The following is an 8,248-nucleotide window of genomic DNA, read 5'->3' on the forward strand; positions in this document are numbered from 1 at the left end:
AAGGTGCCAACAGGGGAGCTGTGTCTGCCTGCTCACCTTGCTCACAGCAAGCCTGACATCAGCAGCAAGCTTTGTGTGGGATTAATAGAGGGTAGCCTTGGGATCACCCTGATACAAGTTTACTACAGTATTTGTGATCAATCACTTGTCAGTCATTTGTCAGTTTTCCCCCATGCATTTACCATAGTCTACCAAGATTAGCCATTTACAACATATATATATATGCTTTACCATAACTCTCTGGGATTTACAGTGCTTATCGATGCTTAGCCATGCTTTTACTCTGCTTTATCACACTTAGCCATGATTTTACTGTGGGAACTTCTATAAGGGCTGAGCTGTGGTTTAAGATGAAGAAATACTAACACTTTGCTACCAGGCTGGTTGGAACCCAAACCAAATACCCAGACTGTCTGTATGGCAGATTATACCAATGGGAGCAGGCATAAGATATTTAATACTATTACTACTACTACTAATATAAATATATTCATTAATCTCTCACTGCAGTTTGGAAAGGCTAACCAAAGCTCTGCTGTGCTCCAGTCAGTCATTTGCATTCGTTATGTAAATCCAAGAATTTAGTTCATGAAAAATTGAAGGACCATTACAAATAGTATCAGGCTTATACATTATAAATGATACAAAAAGCTCACAGCCACACTATGAACTGGCCAATTATATCTGTCAGGACTTCAGAAGTGAATAAAGGAAATGAAGCTCAACGAGATTAGAGGGATGGGAGAAAAATGACTTCTGTCACCACTGAAGAACAAAAGCAAACTTAACACCTACCTGCACGCACAGATGAACAGAGACACACAGACACACATAGACACACACCCACACAATCTGAGCACTGAGGCTAAACACTCTTACCCTTTAAGGCGTTTCCCTTCTGATAGTTACATGCATGTACTAATTTTCTTCAAAGCTGTGCTGGGTTCGTCTGGGTTTTCAGCTCAGTGTAAATATGTCAATGCCATGTTTTAGCACACATATTCTTTTAGAACTATTTCAAATACTTCTTGCTTGTGTGTTTGTATTAAAGAAAAGTGTTGAAGCGGTGTAAAAACGTCACTCTGATAAGCAGCATGAGCAGAGCCTGATGTATGAAGCTTCAATGAGCAGCACTCAAGAAGAAGTCTTACCAGCAGTAAAAGCTGAGATTTGTTTGCTACTTTACTAACTTTATAACTTTATAAATAATTAGCAGATGGACAGCAGCGAGCCTGTGATGTGCCTGAGCACTGCCCATGAGGCTGCTCAACACTGCTGAAGTCATGAAACTCAACAAGCCATTCATTACTGTACCATAGCAGTGTTTTTCTTTGGAGGAACTGTCAGTGTAATATATACAGTACATGGGTCAACCTGAAGATAAACTGAGGCTAATTAAGGGCAGGTGCAATCCATTTTACAACCTTAGTTCCTGTACACTTTGAGTACCATCAGGATCAAAGGTGTAGCATAAGCACACTTCACCTGGGTCACTATCCCGTCAATTACAGTCCGAGCCACTTCACAGTGACTCTCCCAAGGAAGCTAGCATATCGAGTGCTGTATAAGTGTTCTATTGCTTGTTTTATGACTGATCACCACTCCACAGCTGGAGATCTGAATGGGAGCTGACATTCTATACAGTACATGTATTTGCTTTATTTAAGAAATGAGTTGCACTTTAATGTGTGTGAGTTCCAGTGTGTTTGCATTGCCCTGCTCATTATGCAGGTAAATCAGCCACACAGTGAACTGGAGTGACACCCAAGTCAAAGCACGCTCAATAGGAAGAGGTTACAAATGATAACGTTGCAAATGGAGTAGACTCATCTCAAAGCTCACCATGATAACCCAGCACTGTAATAATGCATCACCCACACCAGCAGTCTAATTTGCATTTACTATAGTTTACACCCTGCTAGCCTGTGCCTTTATCCCATTCGCTGAGGTATACCACAGTACACCTTTAGAAGGGAACTTCATAGTAGCACCTCACCCACTGAGCAAGTAATTCAGCAGCTAACCACTAGGGGTGCTAAATATTTACTGACTATTCTTTAATAGCCTGGACTGCAGCATTGTATGTGTTTGGTAAGACAAACCACATGATACACCCTTTCTCAACAAATACTAGGAACTATATAAAGCAATGAACACACTTTCTATTTCTTTAAATATCTATTTAATATCTATTTAAATTAAAGGGAATTTTCCTATATATATATATAGATATATATATATATATTGGGATTACGGTATAATATATATAATATATATATATATATATATATATATATATATATATATAGACACACACACACACACACACACACAGTCTATTTATTATAATTCAACAATCTAAGCAAACAATCGTAGGTACAGATATAGAAACATTTTATATAACTCAGGAACCCCTCTCTGGCTCTAGCTCAGCTCCGCTCCGCTCCAGGTTCCAGAGCATGGCCAACCCTAATTCCAAGCTTGCACATAAGTCAAGTAATGAAACACCATTCTTCTGATTCAGTGTTCGTTGTACTAATAACACCATCTACTGTTCTCTGTTGGAACAGCAAACAAAGGAGCACTGAGGAGAATCTCTTCATAGAAATGATAATATAACAAAATTAAAAAGGAATGATAAATGGGTGACAGAGGCACACCCCTTACCAATCCTGAAATAATAATGCTACTGTAATACGTTTTTAAAATGAATAATAATGATTTCAAAACAAGACTAATCGCAGAGAACGCCTAAGCCTGAGGCACTGCAGAAAATAACCCAGATTCCTTTATTCCACTGTGAGTTTCCACACAATCTGAATCAATGCAGCGTGACAGAAATGAAGGGTTGGAGGCAGCACAGAACTATTAAAGATGAGGTGGCCTTGAGAACAGAGGTAAAAGAGGGGCTCTCGCTGTTTTGCCGTTGAAAGAACAAATGCCTTGTCAGTTTATTCAGGGCCTTCTATTCATCTTTCCATTCCCTGCTCGTTGTTCAGTAATACATGAAGCTATTCTTTCTCATCACACCCTGACACCAGAGCTCTCTACTGCATGCTTCTTTCCTTGGTGCTTCAAATAACCAGACATGTTTAGTCTCAGCATCAGCAGCAAAATGGAACCCATTTTTCTTTCAGAATTTCTTTTCTGAATTTCCCTTAACTTTCATAGTTTTTTTTTTTATTATTATTATTCATATTTTTTGGGGGAAAAAATGGTGTTAACTTAGTACAGTGGAAACTATTTTGACTTCTTTTATCTTAAACAAAGATACAAAAAAATCAAACACTAGAGGAGGCCCAATCTTACATGAACAATGAGTTTAAATCAGGTACAGCTTACTAGGAAATAACATTCAGTGGACTACACTTTCAGCCAATGCCTTCATCAGTGTATATTTTACAATTCACTCAAGCTGTGGGGGTTTGAGCTGCTGTATAGATGCCTGTCACCAAATGCCTTCAATAGAGCAAAGCCAGCCATCCAGTGTGGCAGTCTGTAACTTCATTTGCGCTTAGTCATGCATCAGTCTAAGTCACCTTTATTGGTGTAATCACTAAATGTATCCATACAACAAGATTATTGATCAATGCAAGGTCCAGTCCTGGGTTAAGGAAACAAGATCACTTATCGACGTGACAATCTTTGATTTGAGGGCCGTAATTAAAAATGGAAATCTGTGAATCCCTTTAGTGCTTTAATTGAATTGGTCTTTTGAGCTGTCCTGTCTGCGTGATGACTGTGCTCATTTTTATAAAGTCATTTTCCAGCCCTTGGTTATCAGCTGGATAATGTGTCCTGTACTTGGAAACAATATGAGCTGCAAAACCTCAGCTGATTTTAGGTTTGTTTCATAAACACATCCCTGCATAGATTCAGCCAACTGAAACCAACACCACGATTGGAAACATATACGATTCCTGCTTCATTGTCCATTATATACGATTCCTGCCTCATCAGCCACTGTATATGATTCTTGGTCTAGCATTGCTGCTTAGAAAGTGTTGCTGAAATGTAACGGGACCAGCACAAAGCAATGCTGACAGCAACACGTCTGGAGCTCTGGTTTTATTATAGAAACATACCGGCTGTACCTCTGCTCACACGGGAACGACGACCTGCCTCTAACATCTGGACAGATAGCATTGAAAATACTGGTCATCCCAACAGGGCTTCACCAAGCGAGAGACAGCGTCTGGAGCAGCCAAGGTTACAGGGTATTAAAAAAAAGCACACAAGCACGGACACATGTACACGCATGCACACGCACATACACACGCACAAGCATGCACATGCACTCACACACGAGCAAGTGCGCACAAACACACGTGCAGACACACGCACAAGCAAGTGCGCACAAACACACATGCACACACACGCACAAGCATGCACATGCATTCACACACGAGCAAGAGCGCACAAACACACGTGCACACACGACCAAGCAAGCGCGTACAAACACACATGCACACACACGCACAAGCATGAACAAACACACATGCACACACACGCACAAGCATGCACATGCGCTCACATACACACGTGCACACACGCGCACTTCACTCACACACAAGCAAGCAAGCACAAACACACATGCACACACGCACATGCACACCAACCTAAATCCAGGTAGACCTCGATGGCATGCGCATGGCAGCCCTCCCTATTGTGGTTGGAGGGGTGAGACAGCGTGAGACGTTACGCTGCCATATCCCTGGCCTCTTCTTTTGTGTCTGCCAAGCTGCCCAGTGCCAGTTATGTCTAATTATTATGACTCATTGTTTTCTATATATTTTTTTTTATGTGGATTTAACACCAAATGTATGCAACCTTTCACAAATCCATCAGGGTTAGTGCAATCCAAACTGGAGCACAGTGACCTAAATGGTATAGTTTCATCCAAACGATCACCCTATCTCTTCCCTACTTTTATATTCTGTCATAGTATCAATCTTTAGCAAAAAAAGAAAACCCTTTTAAATGTGTTATGTGTATATATAGTACGCTCAGATATGGAAAGCTACTGCACTTTTATGGTTGAGTATTGTGAAGCTCTGGTAGGCTTTCTCTTCAATGGTAGAGCTGAAGTATCTGTAAACCTTGGAGTTCAGAAGCCAGATCTACAATGGAAAACTCATTAAGCATTCTATAATGGACCTGCTATAATGTCATTATTCCACCAAGTGTGGTAAGTGCTGTATATTAATTAGGACAGAGGGTTTAAATGAACTGAACTCCTCAGAACCTTGTATGAGGAGTGTGTGTCCTGGGCTGGCATGTGTGCAGCGCTCAGGCTGGGCTCTGGGAACAGTCCTCAAGGTCAGCCCCACCGCCAGGGAGATTCCTGCTCATTTCAAATAAAGGGACACGTTTGCTCAGCTTGTGCTCTTCCAGACCGGTACAACATCTTCACCTTGAGAAAAGAAAAAAGCAAAATAAGCAAACCTGTTACTGTTTCAAAACTGAAGGACTCAGACTCAGGATGCTGATTTATTAATGCTTTGTTACATTAAAGCTTAGTAGCTCTGAAACTCGAAGGGGAGGAAAATAAACATATATGAAGAACTAAGAAAGCCCTACTAGCTTTAAAACCTCTTCACGCAACATCAGACTGAATTGACCTGACTATTACAGCAGTACACCTTATCTATAAACACCTGTACTGTGTATTTCTTTAAACAAATCAGACTAAATAGCTAAGCAGTGTCAAATATTAATATAAACTATGGAGCCTCCAGTATCTTTAGATTGGCTAAACAGCAAAAATATCAAACCTCTCAGGGTCGCAAACCACAGAGAATCTTTCCAGGTAAGGACAGGACAGGAGGGGAGACTATGGGTTAGTCTCGAAACCTTCAATCAGTGCAGCAGTGGACTAATCTCCCAAGGCATGCCTTACAAGCAAGTGGAATGTGTGTTTCTCTTTGCTAGTAAAAGAAAGTGAGCCGCACTTTGGACAGCATAGAAAAGCTGCAAAGAAGCAGGTGGACACGGGAGGAGAAGGGGGTCAGAAACAGCCTTGAGAAACTGGTTGAAGTCAGCCCAGCACACAAGACCAGGATATTATTCAAGGTAAGGTGCTTGATACATGATTACCGGTATTGAACATGCTGTAGTGCTGCACTGAGAAATACTAACAGATACATCGAGAAATGTGCCTGAAGCATAAAAATGAACATCTGATGTTGCAGAATGAAATCTACTGTGTGCTTTCCAGTGCCATAGCATTATGATTCAGTGTTCTCAAACTGTGACTTGCAGGTCTCAGTAAAGCAGAGGATGCACCTGGTTACAGTGTAGATTCATCAAGTGTGGGGGTCTAATTTATTTTATAGAGACCAAGCAGGGGCTCCTCAGAGAAGGAATTAACAGCAAGTTCCTCGGGTACAGCGTTTCAAGGAGCCCTGCCCAGCCAGCTGGGACGCCACCTGCCCAAATTCTCCAGCATTCATTATCATGAACAGGAGAACCTGCAGTACAGGGCAAATCTGCAGATATGCTCAATGCAATACAGTCTGTAGAGTTAATTAGCAGTGTCTGACCCCAGGCTACAGAGCTCAATGCAATAAAGCCTGTACAGTGTGGCAGAGTAAGGGGAATTCCAGGCAGGTGTCCCTCCTGCTACCCATTTTTAACCCCAGGACTATATTTTCCTTTTTTCTTTCTCCTACTCTGCCACAACCAACTGTCTGGTCAGCAACTCTGCAAGTCCTTTTGTGAAAACAAAACTAAAATAAAGTAACAGATGAATGCTGGTTTATATTTCATAAAAGTCGTGGAAGTTCACACTGCAGACGACTGCATTGCCAACAAACCTTGTCTGTGTCCTTGCAGGTCAGCGCAGCACTCTGCCCTTCAGCGCTGTCGATCCGTTCATGAATGGCCACGCACTCCTTCCTACGGAGACCCCAACCAGGACCACCAGTAGGCTTCTGGAGAACTCCAGTGTGACGAGGGCCAGCCGGCCGCACTTACCCAGCGAGGCCCCGAGCCAAGGGTTCACCAGTAGGGCCCCCGCCCAGCCTTCGGAGTCCAACACGGCTTCCCAGTCCAGCGCCCTCCTGGCCAGTGATGTCTTCTACTTCCATGAGGCCGTCCAGGGCTTCCCCGCGCTGCAGAGAGTGAAGACGATGCTGGAGAGAGCCTGGGACGAAGAGCAGCCTCCGCTCAGGCTGGAGGAGGTGCTGAGATGCAGGTTAGAAAAAAGTACAAGACAAACGTTTCAGGCTGTGCAGTCTTCACTATACAAAAACACTAAAAAAAAGCAAACAAATATTTTCGTTTAGAAGGCTGAACAGCTAAACTATTGACTGTTAACCTTCCTCAGTAGGAAATGCTAAAACATTGTATACTAAAGCTGACTTCTGGAACTTGCACTGTAGTTTTGCATCATCTGCTGAGCTGACACTTCGTCCTGCGCTCTGCATGTCAGACTGATCTCCCATCACCCTGGAGATGTGGTGGGTGTCTGAATTCTGAGTGCCGGGGGCAAGGGGTCACTCACCTTGGCAGCCAGTCCGCGCTCATGGGAGCTCCTTCTGCCAGCCTTCAATCCCGACAGGTCTCGCCGCTCCTCAATGCTTGACAGACAGAGTGACTAAGCAGCAAGACCACTGTGCTGTCCACTTCCTAAAGAATTTCCATTGGAAAAAAAACACAGCTTTTCTAAAACGATACGAACGCTTCAGGCTAAGGATCTGTTAACTAGTTAATTATATCTTTACTTTATAATGACTTTAAATACTAGTGTGCCATTAAATGATTTGCGAATAAGCTGCTCTCCTTTGGTAATAACAGGAAATTCCTTTGCTAAGCCCTGTATTTTTTTGGAGATGTGTTTGTCCTGTATGCAGGCATCAATGATTGTCAGAGAGCCACAGTGCGACTCTGCTGGAGCTGTGCAAGAAGAATGGGGTTCAGGCAGGCATTCACCCGCACATGAAAGATTCCGAGCACCATTTTCAGAAGACCTGTGGAAGGTCCCAGCATCGACCACTCTGTAGCATAACTCAACGCATCACAGAAACAGCTTTCCACCCCATCCCACAAATCCAGAACTTGGACCCCTAGAAATAATAATTCCCACATGGGAAAGAACAAGATGTCTGTGTTAATGTTTTTTTTTTTTTCTATTTGTTTAAGAAATTTACATTTAATTAAAGTAGTAATAGGCTATTTGTAAACAACATAAATATTCTCGATTCAGAGGTGAACTGAAGCAGTTTCAGTAATCTAAGGCAAAAGTGTA

Source organism: Polyodon spathula, chromosome 21 (assembly GCF_017654505.1).
Source record: "Polyodon spathula isolate WHYD16114869_AA chromosome 21, ASM1765450v1, whole genome shotgun sequence".
Classification (NCBI taxonomy): Eukaryota; Metazoa; Chordata; class Actinopteri; order Acipenseriformes; family Polyodontidae; genus Polyodon; species Polyodon spathula.